Source organism: Eurosta solidaginis, chromosome 1 (genome assembly GCF_040869045.1).
Source record: "Eurosta solidaginis isolate ZX-2024a chromosome 1, ASM4086904v1, whole genome shotgun sequence".
Lineage (NCBI taxonomy): Eukaryota > Metazoa > Arthropoda > Insecta > Diptera > Tephritidae > Eurosta > Eurosta solidaginis.
In genome coordinates, this window is record NC_090319.1 from 13,486,577 (window position 1) to 13,511,513 (window position 24,937).

A 24,937-nucleotide genomic window follows, 5' to 3' on the forward strand; every position below is an offset into this window, starting at 1 on the left:
TTTCTTTTTTAATTTTGTATTGGTAACTCCGAATTCTGCCCCTTTTTCGATGTATATTTTGTTATTAGCGATTTGTTTCATAGACTTTGTCCATTTTTATAAGCTTTTATTTAGTTTCACTTTTGTTGTCTGTAATGGAATCTTGCAAGTTAAATTTGATACACTTCCCGGTGTCCGATTGAGCTGAAATTTTGCACACATGTATAACTCCGATGACAATGCAATATTACTTTGTTAGAATTCGATAAATTAATCGATACAACAGTTATCGGTAAAGATTTGTATTTACTTTGGCATAACAGCCTAAGTCCCATACAAACCCGCCGGTACCTATCCGTGGATTGTGATATTTGGACGTGGTGAATCACGCGTGGTGAATCTCAACGCTTGCGAAAAGCGGAGACACAACCCTCTGTTGTATTTCTGTGTATAACCAACATAGCTGAATTTTTAAGGCTGTTTAACTTTGTAATTTATTTTGCTTTTGAAAAATTACCTATTTGAAAAAAGCTGCCTGAAAAATATTGGCATAACAGCTTAAGTTAAATGAAGAATGGAAAATCTTCGAAAATTTGAGCGAATGTGGCAATTTCGCGCATCCGTTGAACGAAATATTGACAATCTGCTGATCTTACTTACTTACTTACTTAATTGGCGCTTAACCGTCTAAACGGTTATGGCCGTCCAACAACGCGCCAGTCGCTCCTTCGCTCCGCCAATCGGCGCCAATTGGTCACACCAAGGGAGTTTAAATCGTTTTCCACCTGGTCCTTCCAACGGAGTGGGGGCCGCCCTCTACCTCTGCTTCCATAGGCGGGTTCCGATAGAAACACTTTCTTGGCCGGAGCATCATCTTTCGTTCGCATAACATGGCCTAGCCAGCGCAGCCGCTGCGTTTTAATTCGCTGGACTATGTTGATGTCTGCGTATAGCTCGTACAGCTCATCATTAAATCTTCTTCGGTACTCGCCATCGCCAACGCGTAGAGGTCCATAAATCTTTCGAAGAACTTTTCTCTCGAACACTCCCAAAGCCGCTTCATCTGCTGTTGTCATGGTCCATGCTTCTGCCCCATATAGCAGGACGGGTACGATAAGTGACTTGTAGAGTATGATTTTCGTTCGCCGAGAGAGGACTTTACTTTTCAATTGCCTACCTAGTCCAAAGTAGCATTTATTGGCAAGATTGATTCTTCGCTGGATTTCAGTGCTGTTGTTGTTGCTAATGTTGATGCTAGTTCCCAAATAAACGAAGTCTTTTACTATTTCGAAATTATGGCTGCCAACAGTAGCGTGGTTGCCAAGGCGCATATGCGCTGACTCTTTGCTCGATGACAGCAGGTACTTCGTTTTGTCCTCATTCACCATCAAACCCATCTTTACCGCTTCTTTTTCCAGCTTGGAGTAAGCAGAACTAACAGCGCGGGTGTTTAGGCCGATGATATCAATGTCATCAGCATATGCTCACTCAATAGCGCAAGTAAAATGTACTACGCACTCACTACTAAGTAGCGTCAAAAATTCGCTTGGAGTCATTTCGTCAATGAGCTACCATTGAGCTGGCACCGCACTGGCGCTGGCGCCATGCAATTTACATCACTAAAATTGCGCGAATGCCCAGGCTCATGACTTCAATACTTATATTTACTATGCTTTAAACTTTGAATACACCTCTGAAGTTGCTGCGTATAAAATGTGTACTAATAAATTCCAATCCGCATTATACGCAGATGTAACTGAAATATGTGTTTTTGTTTCACCCCCTATACTTATATTTAAAGCTTTTCTAAGAACAAGCTTCTATTACTTGTTAATAGAACGAACTAAAAAGTAAAAAATAAAATTAAAGAAAAAAAAACTTTTAAAAATAAGCTTTTATTATTTTGGTTAATAAAATTAACTAAAAAGTAAACAATAAATTGACTCTAAAGAAATATAACACTTTATAAGTTCATTGTAAGCTTAAACGATAATTAGGCTTTTTCGTCTGCGACAAAAAAAATCTATATTGTTATTAATTATATATTTTTAACATTAAAACTTTACACCTAAATTATTAAATCTTACAGTTTATATCACAGTCCTAATTGTTCTAATAAAAGCGTGTTACATTGCGATAGCAAGAAAATGAGATCCTAAATGTTCTTAATTATACCATCAAAATCTAACACGTTTTTTATTAGAACAATTAGGACTGTGATATAAACTGTAAGATTTAATAATTTAGGTGTAAAGTTTTAATGTTAAAAATATATAATTAATAACAATATAGATTTTTTTTGTCGCAGACGAAAAAGCCTAATTATCGTTTAAGCTTACAATGAACTTATAAAGTGTTATATTTCTTTAGGGTCAATTTATTGTTTACTTTTTAGTTAATTTTATTAACCAAAATAATAAACGCTTATTTTTAAAAAAAGTTTTTTTTTCTTTAATTTTATTTAAAAATTCATTTAAGTGTTACACTTTCTACATAATTTTTCAATGTTTTAGATACATCGGTTTGTTTGGATTAATTTGTTATCGATTTATCGATATCGATACATATATATCTTAGAATGTCTCTTCGAATTTGTTGACTCATTTCATTTTTACTTATTGACCATTTGTTTTTCTTTGGACTAATTCAATTAGACTTTTATCGATTTTTGAGTCCTATATGACTCTGTATAACATTATCGATATTTCTATTTGTACAGATAAAAATAAAAGCAAGGTGCGATTTTCCTCCGAAGAAATTTAGGGCGAGCAAATTGGCGGGACGGGACTTATGCAAAGATTTTTGTGGAATTCGTTTGATTGCATTTTCTGGAATTATTATTTGCATTCTTCCCAAAAAATCGAATCGTTTACTATCGACAACTAGCGATTACTGTTTCAAATCGATTTGTATTTGAGTGCTTAGCATATTCAAATAATTTTCGTTTTTAAATAATTGAATTTTAATTGATCAACTTACTCGACTAACCAAAAAACAAAAAAAATTATCAATTAAGTAATCGATTAATCGAACAATTGATTACGCAACTGTAATTGTGAATAAAATATCAAATTCTTTTGAATTCCGGATCAATTAAATTTGTGTTTCAATTGCGATTACTGCAATCAGTAATTAACTGATCATTGGCAGCCACAAATACAGTAACCAGAATTTCAAATTTTCCAAGGCTTTCATTAATGCTATCATTGTGGAGCATTAAAAAATAAAAAAAAATAAAAATAAAATAAGAAATAACGATTAATGTAGTCGTAATGGTCCTCAATCCGCATCATGTGGAACTGACATTCAATTAAAATTACACAGTGAAACGATTTTGCAATCTTAACATTATTGCAAACGATGAAAATTACTGCAATCGCATTTCACATAAATTGCGATTAAAGGAATTACGATATTTTCGTACAATGTAAGGATAACTACAGCAAAAATTTACTTTTTACTAGTAAAAAATAAAGTAAATGTAAGGCGCGATAACCTCCGAAGAGATCTAAGGCCGAGCTCTCTTCCAATTTGCGTCGTGCTCCTCTTGCTTTTCCCTACAAATTGGCCGGACGGGACCTACATGTTTTATGCCGACTCCGAACGGCGTCTGCAAGGCAGATGAGTTTTCACTGAGAGCTTTTCATGGCAGAAATACACCCGGAGCGCTTGCCAAACACTGCTGAGGAGCGACCCCGCTTAGAAAAATTTTCTTCTATTTGAAAAACCTTATTTCTAAAATTTTGATGTTGCTTTGCCCGGGGTGCGAACCCAGGCATACGGTGTGGTAGGCGGAGCATGCTACCATCACACCACGGTGGCCGCCAAATTAATTATATTATGGTTTATTAAAATGTTATTAATCGAGATATTATTATTGTTGATTATTCCAGAATAATTATTCGTTGATTAAGTAATTAATTAAGTTGTGATTTATCGACATGTGCGATTGAACGATTAATCACCATAGTCGATGAATGGGTTAGTCGCATATTCATAGTTTGGACCGGTTACTATAAACTTTGTTCAAAAATTGTTAAGTTACGATTAGAGTAATTGCCCTGATTTGATAAATGTAAAGATGAATAAAACAGCATTAATTTTTTTTTTTTACTAATCCAGCTGTAATTCCTCAGTTTCCTGAATAAACAAATTAGCAGACAAAGATTAATCCAAATGCGATAATTATATTTTTGATTAGTCGATAATAATCTTACGCCGATTAGTTATCTAATTTGATTTTGATGAGGCCCCATGGTTGATTAGTTGCCATATACAACTAATCAATTAGTCACATAACATTAGTTTTTGCAGCTGACAGCTACTATCTTGTAAAAAAAAAAAAATTTAATATCTATTCTATTAGATACTAAGAGGGCTAGTTTTAATTACTTAGCTGTACCTAATGCTTTGAAGTTTGGTGGTTCCTTAAGAACTGCTTGAGTTTCTGCTTCTCACTCCGCCTTATTGCACAATTTTATTTTCAACAAAACTTAAAATCTACTAAATCAGTTTTTTTGGATCTTGTGAGCTTGTGTTCTCTAAAAAATGAGTATATAGAAAAACGAATTTCCTTTTTCATGATTTCTATCGCTATAAAGAAAACATATCTAGAAACTTTCTGATGTGGAAAGTCACACTCTTCCAGACAATAGAAAGCGTAGCTCAAAAAAAGGGATGGCAATAAGTTTGACTTAAAGCGTTCAGTACGTTCATACGGTGACTATCAAAATCAGAACTCTAAACCAACCGAAAGTACGATTGCTTAGGAATCGTAAATTCTAAATCGCGAGTACTTGTGTGTCATTCCTTTTTTTTGTTTGAAGACTAATTTTTTTCACTCTACAAAATTGCATTTCTAGACTTATATTCTTGCAAATAACATAAATTTACCTTGACCTACCATAACTAGAGTGAAAAATATTCTACTAAAAAAAAGTAGAGAATCAAAATTTGTAAAACTCAGACTTCATTTGAACTGTTATTAAGAATGATTGAGTTCGGAATTACATTCATAAATCACAGTTAATCAACTCAAAGTTATGCAAAGTGACAAATGATGATCGATTTTAATGCGTGCTTGCATGTAGAGCCAACACGCATACATACATACGAAGTATTAAAAAAAAAAAAAAAATTATCCAATCCTTGACAAATGCTACAATTTGCATTCATATAACTACACTTTTTGTTGCCTAGCCAACAGATGGTGATTGTGAACTGAAATTGAAGTAGGATTGTTGTTGTTTTTGCTTTTTTTTTAGATTAAAGTATTGCACTCTGCACATACATGAAGGACAGTAGATAGATACTAAAGAAAAATTCGTAACATAACAAGTAAAGCTACCGCAGTCCATTTTTACCATTTACCTGGATATGCTGGTTTTAAGTTTTTTTACTGCTTTTATTGTGGCAAAGAAGACTTGGCTTAATATGAGCTCGTGATCAAATTTTACGTTTGTACAAGTAAGTAGTTAGCATGTCACACAAAAATTGCTGAGTAGTAAGCCTCGAACAAAAAAACCGAAAATACTCAAAACAAGTAAAGCTTTATAGTTGCGAAAAAAATGTGAAACGTGCGAAGAGAGTAGCAATAAAAATGCAAAATGAGTTGTAGGTACATATATAATATATGAAGCGAAATATAACTAACTTAATCTCATCCATTAGGGCAATTGCTTGAGCTAGCTGAGCGAAAATGACTTAACGGAAACAAGATAAAACAAGTAAGGAAGGCTAAGTTCGGGTGTAACCGAACATTACATACTCAGCTGAGAGCTTTTGGAGACAAAAGGGAAAATCACCATTTAGGCAAATGAACATAGGGTAACCCTGGAATGTGTTTGTATGACATGGGTATCAAATGGAAGGTATTAAAGAGTATTTTAAAATGGAGTGGGCCATAGTTCTATAGGTGGACGCCTTTCTAGAATGTGTTTGTACGATATGGGTATCAAATTAAAGGTATTAATGAGGGTTTTAAAAGGGAGTGGCCCTTAGTTGTATATGTGAAGGCGTTTTCGAGATATCGACCATAATGTTGAGCAAGGTTGACCCAGAAAATCATCTGTCGGGTACCGCTAATTTATTTATATATATAATACCACGAACAGTATTCCTGCCAAGATTCCAAGGGCTTTTGATTTCGCCCTGCAGAACTTTTTCATATTCTTCTACTTAATATGGTAGGTGTTACACCCATTTTACAAAGTTTTTTCTAAAGTTATATTTTGCGTCAATAAACCAATCCAATTACCATGTGTCATCCCTTTTTTTCATATTTGGTATAGAATTATGGCATTTTTTTAATTTTTCATAATTTTCGATATCGAAAAGTGGGCGTGGCCAGTTTTTATATCAAGATAAAGTGAGTTCATCACTTTATCCGGCTTTGGTAATGAATTATCGCACTTTTTCGGTTTTTCGAAATTTTCAATATCGAAAAAGTGGGGTGGTTATAGTCCGATTTCGTTTATTTTAAATACCGATCTGATATAAGTTCCCAGGAACCTACATACCAAATTTCATCAAGATACCTCAAAACTTACTCAAGTTATCGTGTTTACGGACGGACGGACGGACATGGCAAAATAAATTTCTTTTTTCGCCCAGATCGTTTTGATATATAGAAGTCTATATCTATCTCGATTAGTTTATGCCGTTACGGATTACCGTTATGCGAACAAAATTAATATACTCTGTGAGCTCTGCTCAGCTGAGTATAAAAACGATATATAACTAATTTAATCTCCTCCATTAGCCCAATTGCTTGCGCTAACTGAGCGAAAATTAGTAAACTGAAACAAGATAAAACAAGTAAGGAAGTCTTAAGTGCGAATAAAACCGAACATTACATATCCAGCTGTGCTCTTTAGCTCAACCATACCATCACTGGGGTAAAATATCAGTCAAATGTAGTTAAATGTCATAGAGTTATTGCAAACTTTGTTAAGGTTAAACCTTTAGAAAAAGTGGGCGTGGTCTTTAACCGATTTTGACTGTCTTCACTTAGTCTATATGATTTGGCAAGGATAGTGTCTGCGCCAAATTTCAACTGAATATCTTTAACGGCTTATTAAACTTCCAAATTTTCTTTTCTAAATGTGGGTGGTGGTGCCACGCCCATATACCGAAATTTTTCGAAATATATGCTTTTTTATCGAACAAGTGGGCGTTGTTATCGTCCGATTTCGCTTTTTTTCCGCACCTTTGCCCAACACTATACACGTGTATACCTATAGTTCCAAATTAACGGAAGGGGTCTGGTCCGCTGTTTATTGTGTCGATCCAGAAATATTTAGATCCCACAGGCTGCCAGATCACTGCAGTGTCTTTCAGGCGTAAATTGTAGCCGTGGAGGAAGCAGCAGATATTGATTGTCAGGCAGCGATTAAGGCAATAATCTCACACAGTACTTCATCATAAATAAAGAAATAGAAGTTAATGGAAAGGCCGATGAGTGTGCAAAGCAGTGTGCGGCACTCGATGAATCGACGGTAGGGGTCCCAATCTATTTGAATACAGACGTTACATATGACCCATCATCCAGGAAAGGCGTGGACAAAAGCGCGCCGCTGTAAAATTTCTAAGATCATGTGCAAATTCTTTCTCAAGAGGGAAGATTTAAGGTTCACGATGGGCATACTAACTGGACACTGCATTCTGCCGTCTCATGCTTATAATTAGGCCTTGTCAGTAGCAGTCCAGGTGGCCGCCGTGGGCAAAGCAACATCAAAAATTAAGAAACAAGTTTTTTCTATAAGAAATAAAGGTTTTCTAAGCTTAGTCATCCCTTGGTAGTGATTTGGCAAACACTTCGAGTTTATTTCGGCCATGTTGTTGTATTAACTATTAAGACACTTTCCGAAGGTTATCGGTGGTACTTGCCGAATATAAATATGGTACGTTCGAGTAACAAGCACCATTTAGGTACTATCCCGACCATCTCGGGAACGACTAATATGACCACATTAAAGCTTCTAGGCAATTTTTCTCCCACTTTCTCTCTTTTCTTACTTTATCCTTATATCTCCCTCAGCCTTCCTATCAGTTTGCCTTTCTCCATACGCCCTAGGTAAAAAGCTTATAATTTTCGAAATTTCAAGCAAAGCGCATCATCATCGACTCCTGGTCGACTCCCGCCCAAAAAATCTTCACAGAAGCACTCTTTCGAGAAAGTTTGACCAAAATCCATGCCGTAGTTTCGTAGTACCTTAGCTCCATACATACAAATATATATATACATCTTTTGTACAGTTTCCGAAGTATGAAGTCTAAACCTCGGTATGGTATTGCCTTCTGTCGATCTCTACTCATCTTCATTTTCTTAGTAGTTTAACTCTTGCTCTGACTCTTACTTTTCTTCTTTTTCTTCTACTTCTCTCTTTCTCATTACCACAGTATCGTTCACTCGCTTCCCATTATTTTCAAAGCGTTGGATAACAATGTGGATAAGAAAAGACGGTTTGTGTCTCATGCACATCAAATTTTCTGACTTTTTGTGAATATCGGTGATGAAAGGCATTTCACCCACCTATTGGAAGCAGAAGAACAAGGAGGTTTTGGGGTTGCTTTGAAGTTTCCAATTGTCAAAAAGAAGAATAAACTGGCCCACTTAGTTGGACCCGCTGTTGTAATGTATGTTTAGAGAGACCGCATGGTTACCTTACTTTTAGCGAGATCAGAGGAAGTTGCAGACTTAGGAACGTATTAGCTAAAACTCAAGCTTATTAGCGCTTTTGTTTTTGATAAAAACACTAAATCGACTTTCTGAGCTTGATGGAATTCTTAGCCGAAACGATATGTGCTCTATTATGATCATGACGCGAGTGATTTTACCTGCTGTCGGTCCACATACTACTCTGCACGATTTTTAAGTAATAGATTATATCTATTTTCTAAGCTCTTACAGAATGAGTGTTTAGAAGAGCAATTACTCTCTTCGAAACATCAGAACAAAGAAGGCTTTAGCATAGGTATATATGTGGAAAAATCTTGGCGTCTTGGTACCTCTGTATTCTTGAACGAAAAAATTTGATAACTTTAACATTTCTCTGCATTACTCAAGCCCGATAAAGAAAGAAGGGAAGGGGTTATATTATATGGCTGTAGATGCCGAATCTATATATGACTACCTGTCTAAATTGTGTGACTTTATCAATAAAGTTTACAAAATGCATTTGATTTAAAACATGTTTGCCAAATTGACTTGCCAATATATTGCATTTAATTACCAATTTTCATCAAAAGCCCAATGAAAGCAAAAGCAAGAATCAAACCGAATTCCCATAGCAAAACAATGAAAGAGACCAATAGAAAATAACTTCAATCTAATATCAAATATTTGTTAACGTTGCACATTCAATATTCATGACACACAAGCTTGTAAACGGACACATACGTAATATGAAAGGCAAAAGAGTGTAAAGAAAATTGACGCAAACAAAAATTGAAACGTTTTGATTCAATGCAGCATGGGTAGTTGTATACACACAGGCATGCACATATGCACATTTATATAAATTGTATATAAATTGATTGTGACATCATTCGATCACGCGATGGTGTGCGTGTGACATTGAAAAATTATAACCGAATCAAAGTAAGTGGAGTGGAAAGTTGCACAATGGAGAATTTATGAATGACACACACATACACACAAACGCTAATATTGCTTTGCATGCGGATAAATTGTGCGCGTAACATATAAATTGATGAAATTGTTAATAATGGTTATGAATAATTACTAAATTATAATTGAAATAAAAATATTAACCGCTTATTTTATATAGATTTAATGAGGAATTAAATCGTGGTTTAACATCGCTTAGCTTAGTTGGTATGAGCGCAGTTGGATAAAAATAGAAATGCTCAATGAGTGTACATAAACCAAATGGGTGAGCAAAATTGGAAAATAGGATGAGTCGTGAAACTTACAAGGATAAAGTTAAAGAAAATAGAAGGGCAAGTAAAACATCGGTTCCTCTGAAAACCGGACACTGAAACTCACATCCGTTATTAAACCGCATTTTGTTGCCGCTAAGGAGAGCACAGGAAAAAAGGAAAGGAATGGCAGGAAGGGAAATAAAAATAGAAAATAAAGAAAAGGAGAAACAAGTAAGGAAGGCTAAGTTCGGGTGTAGCCGAACATTACATACTCAGCTGCCAAATAACAGCTTGCAAAACTTTTAAATTACCTTCTTTTAAAAGTGTGCGGTGCCATGCACATTGTCCAAAATTTGACTAATTTTCTATTCTGCGTCACAAGGTCAACCAACCCACCTACCAAGTTTCAACGCTTTATCCGTCTTTGGTAATGAATTATCGCACTTTTTCGGTTTTTCGAAATTTTCGATTTCGAAAATGTGGGCGTGGGTATAGTCCGATTTCGGTCATTTTAAATAGCTATCTGAGATGAATACCCAGGAACTTAAATACCAAATTTTATTAAGATATGACAATGGCTAAATGAATTTCTTTTTTCGCCCAGATCATTTTGATATATAGAAGTCTATATCTATATCGATTAGTTTATGCCGTTACGGGGTACCGTTATGCGAACAAAATTAATATACTCAACTGAGTATAAAAAGGAGGGGAGGGAGGGGAATGGAAAAGATTTAAGTGAAAACCAATGCCCAAACCGAAGCTAGAACCGAAACAAAGAAGCTTGTTAGCTATTTGTTATTGAAGTGATAACGGTTTGTTATAAATGAGTTATCGATGGTTTAGTGGTTTGTTATATGCGGGCGTGTTATCGACGAGGTATAAAAGAGTTTTAGGTTTTTTATCGACATGTTTTTATTTCTTATCGACGGGTTACTTTTTTGTTACATATATGTGTGTTATCGAGGATGTATGGATGAGTTATCGATGTGTAATTAATTGTCAATCTATTACAAAGATTATCAAAAACTTACCAATTTTTCATAGACAAGTTATCCATTGGTTATCGAAAATTTATCGGTTATCTATTTAAAATATATCAGTATGTTATCAAACAGTTATCGAAAATTTTTCGAATTGTTATGCGAAAGCTTTCAACATTTTAATAAAAAAATTATCGGTTTTTATCGAAAAAGTAAAAGTTATCGATTTATTATTGGCTTATCAGTTCGATATCGGAAATTTATTGATTTGTTTTCGTAAAGTTATCGATTCGTTATTAAAAAGTTATCGATTTCTTATCTGAGTGATACCGATTTGTTTTCGGTTTATAATCGATTTTTATCGATGACATGAAGCAGATAAAGAAGAAAAAAGTGATGACTTGGCAATAACAAGCCGATAACAAACCCATAACTCTAGGATACAAATACGCTGTCGATAATAAAACAGTATCGATTGTTATCGATAAGAAGTCGGCGAAGTATTTATCAAATAGCCCGAAATCAATTGTTTTTCTCAAACGCCTAGCGAGCCCTGAGCTGTGATTTTAAAAACTTCTTTTTCTTATCTTCTTAGAAGACCCTCTATTATTTTTCTGTTTGAAGAAGGCGTACGCCTCTTAGTCCACTGATCGATCAATGAAGTCCCAAAGTTTGTAGCACCGCCTTCAATTCTACCACTTTTCATATAGAGTGCAACTATGGAGTCCGCGATGTCCAAAAAGTGAGCAAGCACTAACTTGACACCAGTTCTACTTTGCCACTATTATCACTTTTCCAACGAACACAGCTAACTTTTCAAATCCCGAACCACTGCACTGATTACTATTAGCCTTGGTTGCCTCAGTTGTGCGGCTACTTCCATCATGCTGAACTGCTGCATACTAATAACCCAGTTTACCTACATCTCGGTCCTTAGTTAACAATAACCGTTAACTTGGTTACAGTTATGAATACGTTTGCGATTCAGTTACGATTACAGATGCTGTTCCGCTGACAGTATTTCGATTACGTTAATCATTGCGATTAAGCAAATTTTTGAACAAAAAACTAAATGAAAAACGTAAAAAACGACGTAAACGGGGACGAAGAGAAAGACGTATGTATATGCAAACGAAAAGGTGTTCGCTACCAGTTAATATTACGATTTCGCTATCGTTTATAGTTACGGCTTTGGCTGCGAGTAGGGCTACGGTTACGCTTATGCTTTACCGAAAATGAAGAAACCTAGCACTGCGTGACTTAGCACAACATAACAGAAAATTCTAGGCGATAACCTCCGCAGAGATTTTAGGCCGATCTCCTCTTTTATGTTTTCCACAAAATGGCGGGACGGGAAGTACATGTTTTATGCCAACTCCGAACGGCATCTGCAAGGCAGATGAATTTTCACTGAGAGTTTAACACTACATAAATAAAAAAAAAATAAATGTAAGGCGCGATAACCTCCGAAGAGATCTAAGGCCGAGCTTCTCTTCCAATTTGCATCATGCTCCTCTTGATTTTCCCTACAAATTGGCCGGTCGGGACCTACATGTTTTATGCCGACTCCGAACGGCATCTGCAAGGCAGATGAGTTTTCACTGAGAGCTTTTCATGGCAGAAATACACCCGGAGTGCTTGCCAAACACTGCCGAGGGGCGACCCTGCTTAGAAAAATTTTCTTCTAATTGAAAAACTTTATTTCTAAAATTTTGATGTTGCTTTGCCCGGGGTGCGAACCCAGGGCATACGGTGTGGCATGCGGAGCACGCTACCATCACACCACGGTGGCCGCTACACTACATAGCATAACATTAAATGAGTTGTCTAAACATAACTTAACATAGCATGACGGAACAACAGTTACCTTTTAACTTTATAAATTCCGCTGCATCTTTAGCCTGCATTGCATGCGAAAAGTCGAATAAAACTGCTCGCCCTCTTAAATGCTTTTCCTTTAATTTTTCATTTTTTAAAGAATCCATTTAAACGTCATTTGGAAATTCATTAAATAAAAGCAGCTTAATTGAGTATTTGTAGAAACATACAAAATAAGTGCTTCACAATTATTTTCCATTAACACAAGTAGTTAGCGTTTACTTTGAGCATCCTCCAGCCATTTCTGTATTTCTTCCTACGCGGAAAATAGTTTTAGTTATTTTATTATTAATTATTGTATTTTATTGTTATGTTTGTGTGATTGTTTTGGTTTTTATACTCAGTTGAGCAGAGCTCACAGAGTATATTAAGTTTGATTGGATAACGGTTGGTTGTACAGGTATAAAGGAATCGAGATAGATATAGACTTCCATATATCAAAATAATCAGGATCGAAAAAAATTTTGATTGACCCATGTCCGTCCGTCCGTCCGTCCGTCCGTTAACACGATAACTTGAGTAAATTTTGAGGTAAATTGATGAAATTTGGTATGTAGGTTCCTGAGCACTCATCTCAGATCTCTATTTAAAATGAACGAAATCGGACCATAACCACGCCCACTTTTTCGATATCGAAAATTTCGAAAAACCGAAAAAGTGCGATAATTCATTACCAAAGAAAGCTCAAACAATGAAACTTGGTAGATGGTTTGACCCTATGACGCAGAATAGAAAACTAGTAAAATTTTGGACAATGGGCGTGGCACCGCCCACTTTTAAAAGAAGGTAATTTAAAACTTTTGCAAGCTGTAATTTGGCAGTCGTTGAAGATATCATGATGAAATTTCGCAGGAACGTTACTTATGTTACTATATGTACGCTTAATAAAAATTAGCAAAATCGGAGAAGGACCACGCCCACTTTAAAAAAAAAATTTTTTTTAAAGTAAAATTTTAACAAAAAATTTTATATCTTTACAGTATATAAGTAAATTATGTCGAAATTCAACTCCAGTAATGATATGGTGCAACAAAATACAAAAATAAAAGAAAATTTCAAAATGGGCGTGGCTCCGCCCTTTTTCATTTAATTTGTCTAGGATACTTTTAATGCCATAAGTCGAACAAAAATTTACCAATCCTTTTGAAATTTGGTAGGGGCATAGACATTATGACGTTAACTGTTTTCTGTGAAAATGGGCGAAATCGGTTGAAGCCACGCCCAGTTTTTATACACAGTCGTCCGTCTGTCCTTCCGCATGGCCGTTAACATGATAACTTGAGCAGAAATCGACATATCTTTACTGAACTTAGTTCACGTACTTATCTGAACTCACTTTATCTTGGTATAAAAAATGAACGAAATCCGACTATGACCACGGCCACTTTTTCGATATCGAAAATTACGAAAAATTAAAAAAATGACATAATTCTATACCAAATGCGAAAAGAGGGATGAAACATGGTAATTGGATTGGTTTATTGACGCGAAATATAACTATAGAAAAAACTTTGTAAAATGGTTGTGACACCTACCATATTAAGTAGAAGAAAATGAAAAAGTTCTGCAGGGCGAAATAAAAAACCCTTAAAATCTTGGCAGGTATTACATATATAAATAAATTAGCGGTATCCAACAGATGATGTTCTGGGTCACCCTGGTCCACATTTTGGTCGATATCTGAAAAACGCATTCACATATAGAACTACCACCACCCCTTTTAAAGCTCTCATTAATACCTTTAATTTGATACCAATATCGTACAAACACATTCTAAAGTCACTCCTGGTCCACCCTTATGGCGATATCTCGAAAAGGCGTCCACCTATAGAACTAAGCCCCACGCCCTTTTAAAATACTCATTAACACCTTTCATTTGATACCCATATCGTACAAACACATTCTAGAGTCACCCCTAGTCCACCTTTATGGCGATATTTCGAGACGGCGTCCACCTATAGAACTAAGGCCCACTCCCTTTTAAAATACTCATTAACACCTTTCGTTTGATACCCATATCGTACAAACAAATTCTAGAGTCAACCCTGATCCACCTTTATGGCGATATCACTAAATGGCGTAAAACCTATAGAACTATGGCCCACTCCCTCATAAAATACTCTTTAATGCCTTTCATTTGATAAACATGTCATACAAACACATTCCAGGGTTTCCCTCGGTTCATTTTCCTACATGGTTATTTTCCCTTATGTTGTCTCCACAGCTCTCAACTGAGTATGTAATGTTCGGGTACACCCGAACTTAACCTTCATTACTTGTTATTATAGCACTTATTAATTGTTAACACATCTTTCTCAAATACCTAAATGTTCGCGCATTGCCAAAGTAGGATATATACAGCTGTGGACAAAATTTTAGAATTGATAAGTTTTCTAGAATTTTGATTTGACAAATTTAAAAAATACTTTTTACATATTTATTGATAGAAAAAAATTACGCTCCAAGGTACCGCAATATGTAACTCGATTCGAAAAAAAAGTTTCTTTCGCATATGAAGAAAATGTTTGTAATTTGAGAGCTTTCTAATCGCATTTTCATTTGAATGTTTGTTTTTTAGTTCGATGTTCTGGTTTGGGTGGCAAAAGGAAATAATATAAAAACTATCCCGACAATCATGACGAAATGATCCGGAGAAATGATACCAAAAATAATTTAAAAGTAAACCCAAAATGTTAGAGAGAAAAATTCGAAATGATGCCGAGGAACTCTTGAAAACTTTCCGAATTAAATTGAAATTGTTCCGAATTAATCCCGAAATAATCCATAAAACAATTCCGACGTGATCCTGGACCGGCCACGAAACTGTTCCGAAATTATACTGAAAACATTCACGTTAAACTCACAAAGTAATTGAGGAAATCATCCCGGAATCACGGTATACTATCGAAGTGATCCAGAAACTCTCCCAAAGAAGTCCGGCAATGATTCCAAACATTATACAAAAGGAGTCCCGAAATAGCTGCGATATAGTGCAGAAAAAATAAAAACAACCAAAATGGCCTTGAAGACCATCTTGAAATAAGATCAAGAAATGATCCCGAAAATAATTGGTAATTATCCAAAAATAATACTGAAATTATTCTGATCCCGAAAACATTCTCTATATCATTTGAAAATAGTCCCGATATCATACCTCCTTACTTCCGAAATTATTCCAACATAGGCGGACTTACTCCCAAAATCATTTTAAACGCAATCCCGAAATACGCCAGAAAAATATTTTCCTTCAAATTATACCGAAACAGTTCCAACATGATTCTCAAAGCAATCACTATATACTTCCTAAGAAATACAGAAACTGTACTGAAAAAGTACAGCAATCGGAATCTTAATCCCGAAATCAGCCAGTCACGAAGTGATTCACAAATAATTCAGCAAATGATCCGATATAACTGCGATATAGTGTAGAAATTATTTTAAAAAAAAATCCAAAATGATCCCGAAGACAATCCTGCAAAATCACAAATTTCTACGAAATACTTCTAACATGATCCCGAGAATAATTCAAAAAGTATCCAAAAATTAACCTGAAATAATTATGAAATGATCCCGCAAACAGTCCCAGGATCATCTGGAAATAGTCTTGAATATACTCCACATTAATTCTAAAATTAACCCACCAAAGCCCCGAAAAGATTGCGAAATGTCTCGAAATTATCACAAAACTCTCCGAAATAATTTCAAATAGTCCGAAACAACCACGAAAAAAATCCCGAAATAAAACAATGAATAAAACATGTCTGAAATTATCCCGAAATGATCCCAGAATGCTCCCAAAATTGCTTCTCAAATGGGTAGCTCAGCACAATTTACCAAAAAAAATACGAAGAAACTGTACCCAGGGGAGGATCCTTTCGTTTACACCCGCGCAGCCGTTCTGGCGTGATTGAGCTACAAATACAAACGTCTAAACACATTTGAAATATTGTTGATGAAAAAGTTTGCAAGCTGCTTTTTGTGTATTAATAAACGTTTTGAAATGCTTTGTGTTTTATATTTTCTTGAACTGTTTCTATTTTCTTGTATGTTGTTGTATTTGCTGTATGATATAAAATATTTTTCTCCTCCTTTGCGTGTACAAGTATTATGACTTGAAATGAGCATCTCAAGTTGCAGCTCGAGTGTTTTTTGTGCCACTCACTCATATGCACAACAGTCACAAGATGTGCTGCTGGTGGGAAGAAATAACAACTCAGCGCCTCTGCATTTATGCCATTCACTCGCCCCCACTAAGTGTAGCAAAACTGTGATAAAAGTACAATAGCTATGTTTGCTTGCTTTGTGTTGACATTTATTTGCCAATTACCACGAACCCGTTCTTCTTATCATCATCATCGTCTTCTTCCTGCACGCACTTGAGTACTTACTTGACTTTGTCTATTTCATTATTGTTCATTCAGCCCATCATCGCCCATATAATTCATTTCACTTCCAATATAAAAAATGTGCTTCTTCTTCCTTCATGCGCTTACGAATTTCATACATCATCAGAGCGCGTCATATAGAGCTGTTTTCACGCCAACTGATTGGGCTTGATTGAGTGACAGTAGCTGTCAGTGTCATGTTGTTAAGTTTTGCCCGGTCACTGCCTTTATGCAGCTACTAACTAAATACATACATATAAACATTAACAAGTAGTTAACGTTGACCAAATCTCAGTTGACGCGTCAATTTCAAAAACAGCATTCAACTCACCCATCACTTTAGCCAATCCAATAAGCACACTGGTGCTGCTGCTGCTGCATGCTTTTCAAGTACCAACGACGTTCGTTAGTGGCTCCACCTAGTCACGGTTCTTGTCTTCTTTTCTTTTGGACTTGGTTCGTTGTCATACATTTGATTATTCTGCTCACGTAATAATGATAATAGTTCCTCGTTTCATTCGCTTTGTAAGTATCATCTAAGTAATGTGGCTGGTGGAATTCTTGTGATTTGCTATGATCCAATGTAGCTTTCTTTTTTATTTGCTGCGCTGTTTTCTATTCGAAATATTTTCTTTTCTCATTTTATTTTCGTCTTCATGCTCTGTGGTTTGTGCACTTAGGTTGATACTTTTCTTGTTTACTTTATTAGGCTCTTTTTTTTAATTTTTTTTTACTCTTATGGATTCTAAATTTATTCCGAAAATGGAAGCGCATTTATCTAATAGCACAAATTCCCACATCAAACTGCTTTTAAGAAAAAAAGTCAAGTTCTCTCGTTGAGCGAAAAATTCGAGATTCTTTCGAAGTTTTGACCAATTTTTGTTTTTGAAGGTATTTTATTTTTTTTTCGAATTTATAAAAATTTATAAAATTCAGCAAGTTCAGTCTGATTATTTCAATAAGATTGGATACGATTTTCCGTCAGCATTTGTGAAATTGTACCAAAACATTTAGATAGAACAGCAAAATACATTTGTATGTAGTCGAACTTCTCTTAATGAGCTCGAAATTCGAAATGGATTTGAAATTGTGGCAATTTTCCTTTTTTTGAAATTTTTTTTTTTTCGAAAATGCCAAAAATTCCAAGTTCGACTCTTTCGAATTTGAATCAATTTCGAAACTTAATTCGGAAGTCGGATCACTGCAAAGTATGCATACATGTGATGTATATTGGAATTTTCCGTCATCATATGCCAAATTTTTCGAAAAAAGCCGGAATTCTCTCATTATTGTTTTAATTTTTTCGGAAAGCGGATTCGATTTTCGTCTCCATTTTTTAAATTTCCGCCAAAAGGTTAGATAAAAACAGCAAGACAAAATTTATGTAGGTGGTCAAATCTTACTTTGTGATTTCGAAATTATGGCAATAATTTATTCAAAAAATTTTCCAAAAAGAGCTATGTATATGAAAAATACTTCGGTGATCGATTCTTTTTTTTAGAGCTAAAAATTCTAAATACTTTTGAAGTCATGACGATTTTCCTTCTTTTTTGGTTCTTTGTTTTTCTTCTTTGTCGAGAATATAGAAAATTCGGCTTCTGCATTTTTTCGAAAGTGCAATTATTTTCGAAGTAACATGAAAAATTTTGCTACAAAATCCGAGATACAAGGAATGGCGAAAATCGAATCCTTTTAGTAGGCTCTATATTTTTTATTGTCTCAAGTATACCAAAAATTCGAAGTTCGAATTCTTTTAAGTTTGATCTATTTATATCAAATTTCAGAAAAAATACGGGAAAAAATGTGTGGTGCTGGTCGAATCTTTCCCCTTAAGCTACAATTTCGAAATTATGGCTATTTTCTTTTTCGAAGTCTTAGTATTATTTTAGTGTTATAGGTACACTGAAAACTTGCATTAAAAATGTTTCTAAGTTGGATCCTTTTGTGCCATTTTTCAAAAAAAAAAAAAAAAAAAAAAAATACGGGATACATTTTTAGTAGATGGTCAAGTTTTCCCAGTTAAATTTAGGAAATAACATTTTTGTAGTTTTCATTAACTTTGTCACTTTCTCGAGAATACCGAAAATTCGTAGTTCAAGTTTTTCGCAATTTGAAAAGTTTCAAATTAGCAGTTTCAAATTCGAATCGAATAGGATACAAGAGACATGCATACATCTGATGTACATACATATATTGGAGCGATTTTCAGTCGTCGTACGTCAAATTTTTCAAAAAACAATTTTTAAATGCCGAATGGTCGAACCTTAATTGAGTTACAAATTCTTTCAAAGTAATGTCCGTTTTCCTTTTATCGGGGTTATCTGTTACTATCTGGAGTTGATCGAAAATTTTAGTTTTTCGAAGTTTCCGAGTTAGAAATTCTTTCGCCATAATGACCGTTTTCCTTTTTTGAAAGAGGCTCATATTCAAAGAGCACATCTCATACTTCGAAATAATTTCGAACTTCGAAAAATTCGAATTTTAAGTTTTCGATGTCAATCAGAAACTAAACTAAATATATAAAACCATATATTTTTACGTTCTGGTTGATATCGAAAACTTGGAGCTCGCATTTTTCAAAGTGGCAACATGCATAGACTGGCCAGATTATCATATTTTCGTAGATTCCTTTCTTAATTGAGCTATAAGTGTTTTGGCATTAGAATATCTAAACTAGGGATGTTACGGAAAAATGGTAATCGAAATGAAATTTGAAAGTCGTAGTAGAATACAAGGAGCCATCATCTGATGTATGTATATTGAAACGATTTTTCGTCACCACTTAGCAAATTTCCCAAACAAAATTTGCTATAGTATGTGTGTTGGAAAAATTGTGAAGCTTTAGAAACAAAAACCCAATATAATATTAGTTTTATATTGTTAGCCGAATTGAATTCATCTTAAAATACATATGTAAATAGATATTCTAGAATCGGAAATGATGCCATCACCTCACATCAGTCAAGTAGCTTATCTGTCATGACCATGAGATCTTATTGTGTCCTTTCACCATACGACATTGATTTTGATTTTGTTATTATCTTCAATTGTAAATTGGAATTTTTAAAATTTATGCATACATTTATAAGTGCAAATGCTTAAAAAAACTTACGTACTTGCATATAGTTGGAATATAATTTTTGTTGTTTTTTTTTTTTTTGTAAAAACTTAGTTTTTATTTGTTCTGTTTTAGATACTTAGGTGCTAAAGAGCTTGTTAATATTTTTCAGGTAAAAGTAAATTTTTTGTTTCATTGAATTGCATTGTTTATTGCTCATTGTTTGCTTTATTTACTTGCGTAAAAACTTTGTGCTTAAAGAAAAAGAAAAGAAAAGGAAAAATAAAAATTATCTGAAAAGAAAAATACCAAGTTGAGAACTTTTTTGATTTGAGCGTACTTGTGCCGCACCATAATGGCAAAAGTGCAATCTATGTACATATGTATGTGTGCTCCTAAAACTGGGCTTTGTTGTGGGTGAACAAAACAAGCTGTGATATTTGCCATGTGTGAACGCTTCTTATCATAACCAAGTTTCTAGAAAAACAAAAACCAACAAAATGTTATAATAAAAATATATTTGAGATTAACTTATGAAAATATCTAAATATCTATTATTTTTAGGCCGACCCGTGAGAAAAAAGTATTTTAAAGTGTTTTTCACTAAAAATGTTCGCTGGAGCTATTCAAACTCCTCCCAGAAGTTGCAGAATATATCAGTGTTAAGTACTGGTAAATCCCCACTTGTTGACGCTGCATCTGATCCGATAACGATGTGGTTGATATCAAGCTTTTGGGTTTTTTTTTAAATCTGAAAAAGAAATAATTATCGCAGATCCCTGCAAAATACTAAGGTATTATGTGAACATTTGCCGGTTTTATAGAGGCTGTGTCGCAAACCTACTTTCTTGGTCGTCATTCTGTCCTATTCTTGCGATGTCGAAACCTCTTTTTCACATACAGCATCGAACAAGAAATTAACCAAATTAATTAACCAAATTTTAATTTCCGATAATTGACAAAAAACTTCTGTAAACTCTGTAACTGCAACTATGCAAGCGAAACTCGAAACGGGTTAAAAAAATTTGAAAAAAAACTTAAGAAAATTTAGAACTTTTTATTGCGAATTTTCCGAATTTTTCCATTTTGAGTATGCAGTTTTTAAGACCAATCAACTTTAGTCTCAAAGCACAAGTTATAGGTCTTTCGAAATTCCTATTGATTTTTCAAATTTTTTTTCTGAAGCATGTTTTAAATTTACTTCCATACGAAAGGAGCACAGCAGTTTGTATCATATTTTGTAAATTAAACTTTTTATTTTATTTTCGACTAGCAGAGCCGGCAGTCGTTGTTCTGCCCTAAATTTGGTCTATCTGCATACGTTTTAATAAGCTTATTCCGTCTAACTCTGCCCTCGCCCTTCTACTTTTTCCTAATATTTGTATTCACACCTCCCTCCGTATTTTTCGCTTCATTTATCTCCATCTTCCTCTCATTCTACCTCTCTCTCAGTCTCCTTCTGTCTTTTCTCTTCTCTAAAGTTTTTCTCATTCTTCTTCATATCTTATTGCCAGTCCCAGAGGGTGGTATGTATTTTGTTCCAGTCCCATTCCGAATCTCAGTCCCAGTCCTAGTCCTAATCACAGTCCCAGTACCGTGCGTTTGATAGGCATATTTTATAAACGAATTTTAAGATTGCCCCTCTTCACATTTTGTGTGAAATCTCCGAAATAATTTGAGATATTGAAATAGATCTCACATCACAATGTAGTACTCATTTCTACTTTTCGTTCGACACCCATGTTGGAAAAACTAATTTTGGGTCACATTTGGGTCAATAACTCTGGAACCGGATAAGATATCCTGATGAAAGATGTCTTAAATTTTAGGATAGACGTCTAGTAATATAATAGTGAAGGTTTCATGCGATAACTCGGGAACTGGGTGATATATCCAAATGAAGGTTATCCTAAGTTTTAAGTTAGACGTCATGTGATAGAATGGTGAAGTTTCAGGCAATTATAACCAGTAGTTTTTACGTGATGCCCGGACAATCATACAGATAGACAGACAAAAATTCTAAAAATTGTAGATTTGGGTTCCGTTGGTACAATAAGGACCTCTCCTCTCAGTTTTTCTTGAATATCTTCAATGTACAGACATCAACCTGTTACAATTTTATTATATGTAGAGATGATTTAAAAACAAGTTCTATGAATACACTAAAACTTTGCAAACTAATCACAAAAACGTTTTCGAAACAATTTTAAAAAAACTGCGCATCTTCAAAAAAATTCAGAAAATTTGCAAGTAAAAGATTTAAAATTTTTGTAATATTTTTTTGGTTTGGTTTGCAAAATTTTAGTTATAAATTTCATAAAAGTTTTTTCTTTAAGTATCGAAAATAAAAAAAGAAGAATTTAATTGACAAAATTTGATAAAAAATTAACACAGCTATGTGGAAGAAAACTTAGTATACTCTTCAAACTAATCAATACGAATTTTGAAATACCTATAACTTGTACTTTGTTCGACCAAAAAACTTAAAAAAGTCTAAATGAAAAATTCGATATTTTTTTCAAATTTTCTCAAATTTTTTCAAAAACGTTTATCTCGAAATTTGTTAAAATTGTAAAAACTTTTTTCGTGTTCGCTGTTGTATGCATATGTGACAGTTTTTTTAAATTTTTGTGAGAGTTTTTTAAGTTTGAGTTGTGGATCATTTCATGCTTAAGCGTACACACGCGTATCTATACCCAGCTGCGTTTAGCAATAAAATTACTACAACTTTATTTACACGCTCTGAGTGATAATGTATGCTTAAACAACAAAAACGGAAAATTGTTAAATACAAATTTAATTACCCTCACTGCAACATAAATGCCTAAAAGTATGCTAGGAAATTATGAGTACATATGATATAAATGTTACTCATACGCCCCGTTGTCAAAGTTATTTTTCGAAGAAAGCTAACACAACCCTTCTTCAGACATTCCTTCCCTGCAGGGATGCAACACTCTCACACACCAAGTTATTTGTGTTGAAGTAAAATAAATTGGAAAAGTACTGAAACAAAAATTGACTAAGAACATTCTTGTTGTTGTTGTTTGTGTTTTTTGTTGATGTTGCTGCTGCTACTGCTACTGCTGGCGTAGTCATCCATTGGTAGAGCCTGCAGCCCAAAAGTTGAAATTTAATAAAAATGTCAAAGACAGCTTCTAAAAGTCGTTTATTTAATACATTAACTATACATCATTCATTCTTCTGGCTCTTTTTGCAATCCTTCCATACATACATACGTATGTGCATATATGTGAGTGTGTGATTTTATAGTTGCTTACGCACACATTTATAAATAACTCGGAAAATATAACATCAGCTGCATTTTACAGCCATTTATTTAGTTCGTTGATGAAAGTGCCAAAGGCATACTGGCTTTGAGCTGGTAATACTGGTTATTATAGCATATGTAGACACATACTCATATACATACTTACTTAGTATTACAGAACTACATAAATGCGAGAACAAAGATGTATTACTATTGGAAAAATATGGCTACATATGTCTTTAAAATGCCAATAACTAAGTTTCTTTTGGCTCTCTTTTGGCGTTTGACACGTTGCGATGCTGTCTTACAGAATGAGTTGAAGATAGCAAATTTCGAAAATTGGTCAAACTACCATGAGGCTGGTCAAATGTGTTGACCAGGATGCGATGACTGTGAAACAACCCTGCCACCCGTAACTCGTAAGTGTAACGACAAAGTAGAGTTGTTGTAAGCGTAATCGAATAACAGCAGGGAGTCTCAAAAATATACCATTCAGCACGTCATAAGCAACGAATTGGTAGAAAAGGCGAAAGTGAAAGAGAAAATAAGGATGAGTTGGAAAAGGTTGCCACCGAATATTTATTGTATATTATATTTATTCCTTCGAATACTTAAGCTTCATTCAAATTGATAAAGACTTGTTTAGCTTTTTTAGCTGCAAGTTTTTAAGCCTTTCCCCCGAAGTGTTGCCACTAAGAAAACTTAAACAAGGTTGCCACCTAGCATTGATTCGTGCTTTAAAATGGTTACAGATTAGGATGAAATGTTCATATACGCTAGAGCGGGTCAAATTGTATGGATGGATTTTTATTATCCATCAGGAGTGTTGCAAAAACGTAATCTACAGATGATTCTAAGAAAAATTGCTGAAGCACCATAGCTCTAAGTCCGATTTCGAGTCCCCTACTTTTGCAAAATAGATATTTTACCATATAAATGTAGGGTTTGGCCAAAAAATCTTCAAAGCTTCTGATAGAATTATAGGAAAATATCATATTGAGCTTACTTTAAAGGTATTTTACGTACATTTCAGAATCTCTCTTAATATCTATAGTGTTTTTGAATTTTAGTAGAGATATCAGGCATAAATTATGAGAAATTTGCCCTAAATGAAATTTGCATTACTATATTATCATTTTTAACAAATTTCTTATAGAAAATATTTTTGCTTTACAGCTAAAATAAGTTCAGAACATTTCCAACATCTTTCATTCAGTTTTTCTTTTATCGAATTCGTTTTAGTAGAAAAAGAAGTGTTCAAAAAAAAAAACTATATTTTCAAGTGATAAGCAAAAAAACACAATTTTTATAATTTTAATGTAATTTATTTAAAAAATAATTTTTTTGCTTAGAATTGGCCATTTTAACGTGTTTTTCAAAACAAAAGTAATTTTATGCTACTATTTTTTAAACTCTTTTTTGCTCCACATTCGTGGTTGTTTTTCACGACTTTCTGCTGTAACAGCCATAACACCTTCACGTTTTTCTTTCTGTAGAT

The 24,937-nt window shown here is 34.3% G+C and overlaps 1 protein-coding gene across 5 annotated transcripts in view; it reads left to right on the plus strand.

Moving 5' to 3' along the window:
- The window catches only part of Cad87A (cadherin-87A), a 302,751-nt gene that overhangs the window by 211,535 nt on the left and 66,279 nt on the right, over positions 1–24,937 (plus strand). The window contains exon 4 of one of the 5 annotated variants that reach the window (XM_067780736.1): positions 15,304–15,796. The exons of the other annotated variants lie outside the window; for them this stretch is intronic. The gene's annotated coding sequence lies outside the window, so the exon portion shown is untranslated. The remainder of the gene's footprint in view (positions 1–15,303; positions 15,797–24,937) is intronic. 5 annotated transcript variants of the gene reach the window in all.